The sequence below is a fragment of the Haemaphysalis longicornis genome, unplaced genomic scaffold (assembly GCF_048455015.1).
Source record: "Haemaphysalis longicornis isolate Haplotype H1 unplaced genomic scaffold, Haemaphysalis longicornis Haplotype H1 scaffold_14, whole genome shotgun sequence".
In the NCBI taxonomy this organism is placed as follows: domain Eukaryota; kingdom Metazoa; phylum Arthropoda; class Arachnida; order Ixodida; family Ixodidae; genus Haemaphysalis; species Haemaphysalis longicornis.
Genome location: NW_027526245.1, coordinates 41,877,238 through 41,890,109, shown reverse-complemented (window position 1 = coordinate 41,890,109; position 12,872 = coordinate 41,877,238).

The following is a 12,872-nucleotide window of genomic DNA, read 5'->3' as shown; positions in this document are numbered from 1 at the left end:
AAGTACACGGGCCTCCGGTTTACCATATTCTCGAGAAGCTTGCACAGGCAGCTGGTCAGGTCAATGGGTCGATAGCTAGCGGGAGACGAAGGGTCCTTCCCCTCTTTCACGAATGCTACAACTATGAACCCCCTCCAAGACTTTGGAATGTGCCCAGAAAGCCATATGTTGTTCTAAAGGTGAAGAAGTGTTACAGGAGTGTTGGCGTGTAAGTGCTATATCATTGTAGATGTGATGTCTGGGCCCGGATTCAAGGGTTTACCGGTACACAGAGCACCCCTCAGCTCATGAAGCGAAAACTCAGAGTTATAGGAAGTGGTTGATCAGTCATTGTCATGTAAATGCTTCTTTTCGGCAGAGAGATTGTGTTTCATGAAAGCGTTTGTGTAGTGTGTGGAACTGGACACGTGTTGGCAGTGTTGTGCAAGCGTGTCAGCCTGGTCTTCCAGTGTGTTCCTTGTTGTGCTTACCGGAGGCGGGCTGTGTTTGTTATCCTTTGTGTTTGCGTATTCGGGTTCATACTTTTCGTGTGTCTGTGTAGGAGGTTTTTGATGTTATGAATGAGTGCCAACTATCTCGTTTTGCCTCACGGCACACACGTTTTCCTAACCCCTTTGCCCTCTTGAAGAAAAGGAGGTTTCTCGACGTGGGGTACCGACAAAAGTTACCCCACGCCTTGTTCTGGGCCTCTCGCGCCCGCCTACATTCCTCATTCCACCACGGCCTCCTCTGGTTGCGAAGGGCACCAGCTGCGTGGGGAATAGACTTTTCGGCGGTGTCAAGGATGTCTGCGGTGAGTATTTGGGAAGCTTCTTCAATGTGTAGGTGTCCTGTGGCTGTGTAGTGTAGTTTTGATGTCTCTATAAATGTATTCCAGTAAGCTCTTGCTTCATTGAACCTGTTCTGGGAAGAGGGACTGAATGGGCCTTTACCTATATATGTTAGTGAGGTGGGGAAGTGGTTACTGCCGTTGGGTCAGTGCCCACCCCACACTCCAGACAAGGAAAGAGAACTGCAGAGCCAATAGCCAAGTCAAGACATCAGTATGTGTTGTGTCCTATGTTATGATATGTAGGCTGCTTATTGTTGAAATGGCATGCTCCAGAGGATGTTAAAAAATTCTCTATCAGGGGACCTCGGGCATGCGTGCGAGCGGAACGGCAATGAGAGTTATGTGCATTTAGGTTGCCTGTGAGAATGAATGGTTCGGGTAACTGATCTACCAGACCCTGGAAATGTGAGCCCCAGAGCTGGATGTGAGGACGGATGTAAAGAGAGCTATAAGGCTATTAAAGATTATCAATGACGATCTGTAGTTGGACAGCGTGGCACGGCGAGAGAGAGAAAAAAAATTTTATTGAGCGACTGGGGTTAGAGAAGGGTGGTGGCCGCCGTTGGGATATCGGCGGCGACGATGGCAGCTCGTTCCATCAAGGCGATCTGAACGCCCGGGTCGGAGGTACCCAGCGCACCCTCCCATTGCTCGTCACGGGTGATTAAAGGAAAAGGATAGGAAGGAGAGGCCCACATAGAGTGGGGAACTGTGGCGCGCTCGCCACTTGCAAGACAATGAGGTGAGGGGTAGATTGAAGGGTGGATGTGATGGAGCACCGCTCTGGAGGGAAACGAATGAACCTGGAGAAGTCGTCAGGTGGGCGCTTACTCATGGCTGAGACGGGGATGCGCCGGTGGGTATTTTCGTTGGGCGAGGGGGTAATGCGCGAGTATATCACGATACCTAACTAGGCGGTCTCTGGCTGATCGGGCCCCGTGGTAAGGAACTAGGCTGGCTGCCACACGGATTGTGAATCGTCGAGCCGCGTCATGGGCCACCTCGTTCCCTCCGAGTACCGAGTGTGCCGGGGTCCATAGTAGTTCTACCGGGGAAGTTGGAGGATTTTGAGGGATAAGTTTGGGTGCCAGGGGCGAAATGAGACCCAGGGCGAAATTTTGAAGGGCCGTCTTTGAATCAGAGATTACGATCTTGGGCCTTTGTGACAGGGCGAGGGATGCGAACGCTAAGGGAGCATAACGGGGGGCCGTCCGGCCGATTCACAATGGCCAGGGCATAAGCATCGTGGTGACGGTATTCTTCCGGGTCCAGGAAAAATCGGGTCTCACAGGTAGGCGTCGCTGAAGAGCCTGCGCTCGTTGCATTCTGCGGCCCGCATGATACACAGGGTGCATGTTGCGTGGTAAAGGACAGACGACAAGTCGAGAGCGAACAAGCCCTTCATTATCACTGATGATGACATTTTGAACCTCTTGCTGAACGTCGATCCTAAAAAAGCATGCGGGCCCGATGAAATCCCCAACAATTTTCTCAGACGTTATGCGGAATGGTGCAGCCGGTATCTAGGACTGGCCTTCCGTAAGTCTGTATCTTCTTCAAAGCTTCCGGATGATTGGAAAAAAAAGGTCGCACCGATACCTAAAACAGGCAATAGCGAAGACCCATCTGATTTCAGCCCCATGTCACTCACTAGCACATCATGTAAATTACTTGAACACATCATTCTGAAGCACATAACACTATTCCTAGAGACAAAAGGCACCTTACCACCTTACCAACACGGATTTAGAAAAGGGCTATCCACAGCAACGCAACTAACTGAAGTTGTACATAACCTCGCGTTTTCTATTAATAACCGCTCGCAGACAGACTTGATACTGCTAGATTTTTCAAAAGCATTTGATGCAGTATGCCATAAAAAATTAAACGCAAAACTCAAAAGTATACTCGGTACCGGAAACCCAACAAACTGGATAGAAGACTTTTTATATGGCCGCTCGCAATTTGTAATCTTTGAACATGTACATTCAGATAGCATGCCCGTAACATCCGGAGTCCCCCAGGGCTCAGTTCTTGGCCCTCTGCTCTTTCTTATATTTATAAATGACATAACGACAAACATTTCTTGTAAAATCAAACTTTTTGCTGACGACTGCATTATGTACCAAGAAATCAACAGTACCAAAGACCAGGTCGCTTTACAGGAATCTCTAAACCAACTTGATAACTGGTGTACTAAGTGGCAAATGAAGATTAACCTCAGAAAAAGAGTGTGCATGACCGTAACGAGAAAGAAATTACCCATGAATTACCCTTACGACATTATCGGCACGCAACTGGTGAAAGTACATCAACACAAATATTTAGGCGTAATTTTAACATCCAACCTTAAATGGGACTTACACATCACTCACATTACATCCACTGCATTGCGCAAATTATTTTATATTAGAGGGTGTCTAAGGCTCGCACCAAAATCAACTAAGCTTTTAGCCTACACCACTTATGTCAGACCAGTATTAGAATACGCCAGCACCATTTGGTTCCCTTATACGCTCAGTAACATAAAAAGACTAGAAAAGGTACAGAGGCAAGCTGTAAGATTTATCTGCAATAAATTTAAACGTACTGACTCACCAACTAATATGCTATTGGACTGTGGACTTCATACACTTCAGGTTAGAGGTAAACAAGCCCGTCTAAAATTTCCCTTTCAACTATTGCACAATCCTTATAAAATCAACGCATACAAGTTCATCCACCCTTCAGAATCCCGGCAAACAAGGTAAAAACACGCGCACACTTTGACTGAACATCCTTGCAATAATGACGCCTTCAAATATTCTTTTTTCCCGCTTGCTATCCGAGAATGGAATCGCTTGGACCCATCGGTTACTAACACAGATTCACTTGCTGAGTTTTTGTCGAGAATCGCTAACATTACCAATTAACAGGAAAGTGAAACATGCAACCCTAATTTTTATGAAGTGTGGACTCGGATGTTATGTGTTCTGTACACTTACGGCGAGCACCGCTAAACTTGCGTCTACATAACGCACAGCATCATGTTCAGTCACTGCGAATTTTGACTGTACTAACTTATCTGTATTGTATTTTCTTGGAATACAATATGTATGACTTGCCTCACAATGTTCCTTATCTTTTGTTTTCTTGCTTTGTAGTAAATACTATATACCCGCATGCGCAAACTTCCCGCAGTGTTTTTACTTGATTACTCATGGTTTTGAGACTTTTTTAACGGTTCCGCTCGGCGCGGTATTGTTCGTTATGGTTTGCGCAACGTATGGTTAGTCTGTATACCAATCTCGTTTCTTTACACAAGTTGCTTTTTTTGGCTTATTTCAGTGCAATTTCCTTGTTGGCATCCTTTATAAAGTGAGGAACCTCAAATTATTATGCTTGTAATATGCGTTACTCAACCCTTCTACACGTTTCCCTTCCTTTGTATCCTTTATAAATATGTGCAATCTAAAATATGACGCTTACATCACAGTTACTTAACCCTTGTTCTTGTTTTGACATTTTGTTCTTATTACTGTTGTACTACCTACCGACTAAGTACTTTTGTATGTATATGAATACACCCTTGTATGCCCGCCTGCCTTGGTCTCAAGAAGAGACTGGCAGTATTTCAAATAAATAAATAAATACATAGTGCGAGGAATGGGGGATTTATGAGCGGGCAAACTGGGGGCACGAAGCTCGAGTCGGTCTAAGATGTGCAGACCGGTGTAAGTAATGGATAAGCGTGCCATTTGTCTTGTCAGTTGTGCTTACACAAGGTATTCGGCATAATTATGGATACCCACACAGTGTAATCTGGCAGTGGAAGAGTACAGGGGTATCTGAAGTGCCACTTTCGAGGCTTTTCTAATGAGACAATTGATATTGATGATGATGATCGTTAGAGTTTTTTGGCGCAAGGCCAGCTGGGGCAAAGAGCGCCAAACAAAAGTATCTAAAATAAAATAGTGGCTACTAAAGCCAAAATAACAATAAAGTTAATTAACGGCAATGGTGATGGCTGGTGTATAGGACCAGATATGATTATGCGTGATAGGAGATGAGGTTTAAAAACTTCACGTCTGACAAGTACTCAAACACACGTTTCACGGAAAACATGGCATCATCTCCTAGAAACAGCGATGGATGTAGGGGAATATGTTGTCTGTAGAGTTCTCTGAAGTGTTTGTGTCGTGTTGTGTGAAGTGCCTTGCATGTGACTAGTATGTGCACTACGGATAGGGCCTCTCCGCACCTGCCGCACTGGGGTCTAGGAGATCCCGTCAGCTGATACGAGTGCGTCGCATGGGTGTGCCCTATCCACAGCCTTGCCAAGACGACTTCCGTGTGTCTGTTGTTTGAGTCAGTTGTGGACCGTCCCAAGTGTGGCTTTATTACGTGTAGTTTGTTGTTTGTCTGTTCGTCCCAGTGTGTTTGCCATGTTCTGCGCAGGTGTTGTTTTATGTGAGGCTTGAGGTCTGTGTAGGGTATCGTTGTAATGTCTACAGTGTTCCTGAGTGCAGCAGCACCGGCCCTCTCGTCTGCCAACTCGTTCCCAGCGATCCCAGCGTGTCCTGGGACCCAGTAGAGGAGCAGCTGATGCTTCTCCGCATACACCGACATGATAGTGTTTAATACAAGATTAATTATGTGGTTTTGGGGGGGTTTATGCGATGATAATGCGCGAACAACACTCAAAGAATCTGTGTAGATGATAGAATTGGGAATTTGATTTTCAAGGATATGTTGTCCAATCAGTAAAATTCCGTACGCTTCTGCTGAAAAAATTGTTGTGTACACGCTCATGGTTCTGGCTGCATTGAAATTTGGACCATGAGCAGTGCACGACACCATAGTGGAGGTTTTAGAAGCGTCACTGTAGAATTCAGCACGTGGGTATTTGAACTGCAAAGAAAGAAAGTGCTGAAGTATTGCAACTCGCGGTACCCGATTTTTGTCAAGCTTTATAAAAGAAAGGTCACAGGACACAGAGCGAACTTGCCAAGGCGGTAAAATGTTTAAAGAGGATGACCTGTACACGTCTAAAAACGAAGCACTCAGATCCGAGGCTCGCTCTCTCGCTCGAAGTGAAAAAGGCGGAGTAACGGTCGGGCGATTTACAAACAGCACAGATGTGGATGTATCGTTAAGGACAGGATAAAAAGGGTGGTTATTCTGAGATGAAATTTTAAAAGCATAAAGTAAGTCCATGTACGTTCCCTGGTTCTCAAGGCTCCACTTATTACATTCAACATATAGACTCTCAACAGGGCTAGTGCAAAAAGCACCCGACGCAAGCCGTAGCCCCAAGTGTAGTACACGGATGTAGTAAGTTTGCGTCAAGCATTCGCAATGCTGTTTTACACGCTGACCCATATACCACACTGCCATAGTCCAAACGAGACCCAACCAAAGCAGTATAGAGCCGTAGTAGGAGTTGTTTGTCGGAACCATACGAATGGTGGGAGAGAACCTTAAGGATATTCATTCTTTTAAGACATTTTTGTTTTAGTTGTTTCATATGAGGGATAAACGAAAGTTTTTCATCAAGAATTATACCGAGGAACTTGTTTTCTTTTTTGACCGGAATCGAGACACCATTAAGTTTGATGTCTGGATCTTGCCTGATCCCACGACTTTTGTAAAACACAACACAAGTGCTCTTGACTGGGTTCAGCTTAAAACCGTTCTGATCTGCCCAGCCTGCTAGTTTGTTGACACCAAGCTGGACTTGGCGTTCGCAGATTGACATATTGCATGATTTAAAAGATATTTGCACATCATCTACATATATTGTACAGGAAATGGTTCGTGGCAACGCCTTTCGAAGTGAGTTCATCTTGACAATGAACAATGTGCAGCTCAAAACGCCGCCTTGAGGCACGCCGTTTTCCTGCAGGAAAACATTTGAAAGGGCAGTGCCAACTCTCACACGAAAGGTTCGCTCCGCCAGGTAGCTACGAAGTGTATTAAACATATTTCCCGAGACACCGAAGGCTTTTAGGTCGCAAAGTATCCCGTATCGCCAAGCGGTATCGTAGGCTTTCTCAAGATCAAAAAACACCGTAGCACAAAACTGTTTATAGACAAATGCATCCTTGATATACGACTCAAGGGCGACGAGTTGGTCGTTTGTGGATCGCCCCACCCTGAAGCCGGCCTGGCAGCTCTCGAGAAGACCATTGAACTCTAAGAAGTACACAAGTCTCCTGTTGATCATCTTCTCGAGAAGCTTGCCCAGGCAGCTTGTGAGGGCGATGGGACGATAACTGGCGGGAGAAGAAGGGTCCTTACCCTCCTTCAGGAACGCCACTACAATAGCCTCCCTCCAAGATTTTGGGATGTGCCCCTAAAGCCATATGTTGTTGTATAGGTGTAGGAGTGTTTCAAGAGTGTCCGGGTGTAGGTGTTGTATCATGGTGTATGTAATCTTATCTGCGCCGGGAGCTGAAGGTTTACACGTGCTCAGTGCAGCCCTCAACTCATAGAGTGTAAATTCAGAATTGTAACCAGATTTTGACCTGTTACTGTCATGTAGGGACTTCTTTTCACAAGTATTTTTATGTTTTAGGAAAGTGTTTGTGTAGTGTGCAGAGCTGGAAACGTGTTGGAAGTGTTGTGCAAGAGTGTTAGCCTGGTCTTCGAGTGTGTCCCCTGTTGTACTGACCAGGGGCAGGCTATGTGTATGTTGTCCTTTAAGTTTGCGTATTCTTGTCCATACCTTGTGTGCATCTGTGTATGAGTTAATGGATGTAAGGAAGGTGCGCCCACTCTCTCGTTTTGCCTCACGGCGCACACGTTTTCCGAACGCCTTGGCCCGTTCGAACAAAATGAGGTTACTCGACGTGGGGTACCGACGAGACGAAGGATACCCCACGCCTTGTTCTGGGCCTCTCGCGCCCGCCTACAGTCCTCATTCCACCACGGCCTCCGCTGGTTGCGCGGGGCTCCAGAGGCGTGGGGAATGGACCTTTCGGCGGCGTCAAGGATGTGCGCCGTGAGGAGTTGGGTAGCTTCTTCAACGTGTAGTTGTCCTATGGATGTGTGGTGTAGTTTGGATGTCTCTGTAAATGTATTCCAGTTAGCTCGTGCTTCATTGAACTTATTATGGGAAGATGGACTGCATGGGCCTTTACCTATGTATGTGAGTGAGGTGGGGAAGTGGTCACTGCCATATGGGTCAGTTCCCACTCCCCACTCGACAAGAGGAAAGAGAACTGCGGAGCCAATAGCCAAGTCAAGACTTGAGTATGTGTTGTGACCTATGTTATGGTATGTAGGCTGTTTATTGTTGAAAAGGCATGCTCCAGAAGATGTAAGGAATTTGTCTATCAGGCGACCTCGGGCATCCGTTCTGGAAGAGCCCCAAAGAGAGTTATGAGCATTAAGGTCGCCTGTAAGGATGTATGGTTCGGGCAGCTGGTCAACCAGCGCCTTGAAGTCGGAGCTCGTAAGTGAAACATCAGGAGGAATGTATATGGAGCATACCGTTATCAACCTATTAAATATTATTATGCGCATTGCTACAGCCTCAAGGATAGTGTTCAAGGTCACAGGGTGCCATGCTAAGGATTTCCGGACGATTATGGTCACACCGCCAGAAGAGTGTGTGCAGCCATCCCTGTCTTTCCTGTATACCAGGTAACTATACAAGAAATTTGTGTGTTTAGAATTCAAATGTGTTTCCTGAACACACATTACACTTGGCTGATTGGTATGCAGAATCTCATACACGTCGTCAAGATTATTCAAAAGGCCTCTGCAGTTCCATTGAACAATATTTTCTCTTCCCATTATTTAGTGTGAAAGCTACTGGAGTGTGTATGTTTATGTGTCGTCTTTCGGGGCTGTGACTCTTGGATTGGGCTTTTTCGGCGGCCTATCTGAAGGCTTGGACGTCGGAGGCCGCTCCTTGCGCTGCGTTGCAGGCAATAACGGCACGACATCCATCTCGTCGTCCGATGTCCTGGGTGTGCCCGTCGAACCGGGCCCCCCGGACTTGGCCCCCCTTCGGGGGCCCTTCGTTTGACCCGCCACCGCCGGTGGAGCCGGAGGCACCAGAAGTGGCACGGGCGGTGCGGTGGCGGTGGGAGCCGGTGCGGGGCTCGTGGTGTCCATGGCACACTCCAACGCACTGGACGATGGGGAGACACGGACGGGAGCGAAACCGGTCCCGACGGAAGAGGTTGCCACCACAACCGCTGCTGCCTCAGCAAGCGGCGTGGTGGCGGGTTGGGCTGCCTGAGGCAACCCTGGGGGGGGGCGGGAGCGGGACCAAGTCCGACTCGCGGTACTGGGTCCCCGCCAAAACCAGACGCCGCTCCGCCCCCCGGCGAGCCGCGTCGGCGTACCTCCCCAGGGGGAAAGAGGCGAACCTCTTCCGCGCCTCTGGGAAGGTGATGTTTTCTGTCACTTTTAGATGGATTATTTTCTTTTCCACTTGGAATTTCTCACACTTCCTGGAGTAGGCCGCATGAGGGCCCCTGCAGTTTGCACATGTGAAGTTGTCAGAATTGCAGTTGTCAGTGGGGTGGTCCTGCGCTGCACATTTCGCACAGGTTGTTTTGCCGCGGCAAGAGGTTGTGCTGTGCCCGAACTGCTGGCGCTTAAAGCAGCGGCGCGGGTTCGGTATGTAAGGACGAATAGAGCATCGGATGTAGCCTGCATTTATATATTGCGGAAGTGTCGAACGGTCGAAGGTCAGGATAATGTGTCTGGTGGGGATTATCTTATCGTCCCTGCGCATCGTGATGCGGCGCACAGCTGTGACGCCCTGGTCCTTTAAACCTTCGAGGAGGTCGGCATCTGTTTCCGTCAAGAGATCTGTCTCAGAAATCACACCCTGGGAGCTGTTTAGGCTCCTGTGGGGCGTGACCCTGATGTCCAGATCATGGATGCGGGTTTGTGCAAGAAGAGTGCGGGCTTGTTGTTCATCATTGACTTCTACCAGGATTTCTCTGGTCCTGAGCTTTTTAGCTTGATATTTGCCACCTATGGTGCTTTGCAGAAATTTGGAGATCAAGAATACGGACATGGAAGCGACAGGTCGTGCTGAGTCAGCTGACTCAATCACAAGAAAACGAGCATAGTTATTCGCAGTTGTTGACAAGACAGTTGTTGAAAGAGGTGGGTACGAAACTTCGGTGCGGCCCCTTTTCGGGGGCCGATCACGTTTGGGGCGGGGGGTTCGGAAAATGCCATATGACACATTGGAAAGCAGGGAGACGGGGGTACTTTCTTCTTTGACCTTACCCTGGTAGCCAAAGAGGTCCCGGAGCTCCCTGCCTGGTGAACAGAGAGGAAGCCCATCCGCCGGAGCTTGACCTGGGCTCCGACGGCCACCGTTCACGGCTTCTAACCCTCCACCTATAAACACATTGCCACGGTTGGATCCAGCGTATGTTTGGGGGCTCGGGGTCCTCGGTAGCACCAGTACCGTCACCAAGATTGCTCATGGTGCCCCGTGCGGGGGACAATTGATATTCTGCAACTCAGTAGCACTGACATGAAGGTAGGGGAGGGAGTATGTTATTCTGCTGATCACGAAGGCCTGATTAAGTAGCAATGTCACACAATCAATGCCCGTGGTTGGCAATCCTTTTGATGAGACCAATTGCTTGGACAACATGCTTAGTTAACTGGGTGAAAAATTGTGTATTGGTTCAGTTCTGTTGTATAAGAAACCCGTGAACTTTAAGTCTGTGAACGTCCGGGACTAAATAACCACTAATAGAGATGAAATATCTGACGTTGTGCGGGCTGCTCTTTTGGGTGGTAAGACGAGCAGCTCAGACTTGCTAGGTGAACATGTAGGGCCTCCTACCTCTGCTCGGATAACTACAATATTTGCACCTGCTAACTCTGCTCGTTTAGCTACAATATTTGCACCGTATTGCAGGGTCTCTTCAATGTGCGCATCACTTCCACCTGTCACCCAGAGGGTGATGTCACCGCCGTACATACTGAAGCGCAGACGGGGAAATTTCTGTAATTCTTTGGGGATATTTAGCAAGGCCAGATTAAAGAGCATGGGTGATAACACAGCCCCTTGCGGCGCACCCATGGATGGCAAACTCAAGGTGTCTGATGTGACGTGCCCGATTTGGATGAATGTCGTGCGTGCCGTTAGAAAGCTGCGAACATAGTTGTATGTGCGCTTCCTGGGTTTACACATTCTATTCCGCGCAGAATGGCGGTGTGTGAAACTCAATCAGAAGCCTTAGTGGGATCCAAGGCCAAGATGGCAGCCGAATCAATCCTACTGAGGGGAGTTATCACTTCGCGGGATAGCTGACAGAGGACATCCTGTGGGGATAAGCCGATGATTTTCGGGCAATTATGGCCACACCACCTGAGGATGTGCCGCCACCATCCCTGTCCTTCCTAAATGCCATGTAACTATTAAAAACGTTTGTGTGCTTGGAGCTTAAAAGGGTTTCTTGGAGACAGATCAGACTAGGCTGATTGGAATGGGATAACTCATAGAGATCATCAAGAGTTTTAAGAAGGCCTCTGCAGTTCCATTGCATGATATTTTCTCTTCCCAATATTTTAGTTTAGAGCGAATAGAATATGTGCGTGTTCATGTGTCGTATTTTGGAGCTGAAACTGTTGTAGGGGGTTTTTTCACCTTCTCTACTGACCTGGACGCCGCTGCCCATTCCTTTCGCTACGATGCCAGCCGGAACGTCTCAACGTCCATGTCGTAATCCGAAGCCATGAGGGTGCCCTGCAAACCGGGCCCTTTGGACTTGGAACCATTTAAGGAGTTCTTTGTCTGTGCTTCCGTACCAAGGGCGTGGGGAGCACCACATGTCGCACAGGCAGTGCGGCGGGGGTGGGAGTCGCTGCGGGTCCCTTCACGTCTATCCTCTCCGCGCCCTCAGGTGTACTGGCGGCCGGGGAGGCATAAAGACGGGAGGAGCCGCATTGGCCCCATCGGCGCTGGCTACTACAGCAACCGCTACTTCTTTCGCAGGTGGCGCTGTAACAGATTGGACTGGCTTAGGTAAACCGGGGGGGGGGCAATACCAGGTCAGACTCGCTGAACTGGGTCCCCGTGGAATCCTCGCGCCGCCCCGATCCCCGGCGAGCTGTATCGGCATACTTCCTTAGAGGGAAAGAGGCGAACCTCTTTCGCCCCTCCGGGACGTTGATGATCTCTGTGACCTTAATAGTGATTTCCTTTTGCTCCTCAAATTTCTTTCATGTCCGGGAGTACGCTACGTGCGCCCCCCCCCCCCCCCCCCGTTGACACAAGTGAGGGTGTTGGAATTGCAGTTGTCTGCCGGATGGTCCTGTGTGGCGCATTAGGAACAGGTAGTTTTGCCGCAGCAAGAGGTTGTACCGCGCCGAAACCGCTGGAACGTGGAGCAGCGGAGCGTGCTCGGTATGTAAGGTCGGACTGGGCATCTGATGAAACCTGCGTTCACCGACTCAGGGAACGTCGAATGGTCAAATGTCAAGATGAAGTGTTTGGTACGTTTTCGACGCATGGCTATCCTTCGCACTGCCGTCACGGCTTGCATTCGATGGACCTCGAGCAGATCTCTTTCTGTTCTGGTCATTAGGTCAGCATCTGAGATCACGCCCTGGAAATTGTTCAGCGTGCGATGGGGCTTGAACTTTATATCTGTATCTGCCATGCGGGTTTGTGTGAGGACATTGGGCGATTGCTGCCTGTTGTTAAGTTTGATGAAGAGTTCTCCTGTTTTGAGTTTATTGGCTTTGCAGGACGTTCCGACAATGCCCTCAACGAAAGATGAACTTCAATTCCCTCCAGATGAGAAAAACAGACTGCAGTGACAGGATTTGACTGGTCAAGAGATTCCATTATTAGAAAGCGGGAGAAATTGTCGGGGTTTGGACATGTCAATTCAGGCAAGGGAGGAAAGGAGACTTCTGTGAAGCCCCTTTCAGGGACCTATCACGTTTTTTTTTCTGCCCATACGGCATAGGAAAAAGCAGGGGACACGAGTACTTTCTTCGGCAGCCTTACCCTGATAGCTGGAGAGGTCCCGGAGCTCCCTGCCTGGTAAACATACAGAGAGCCCAT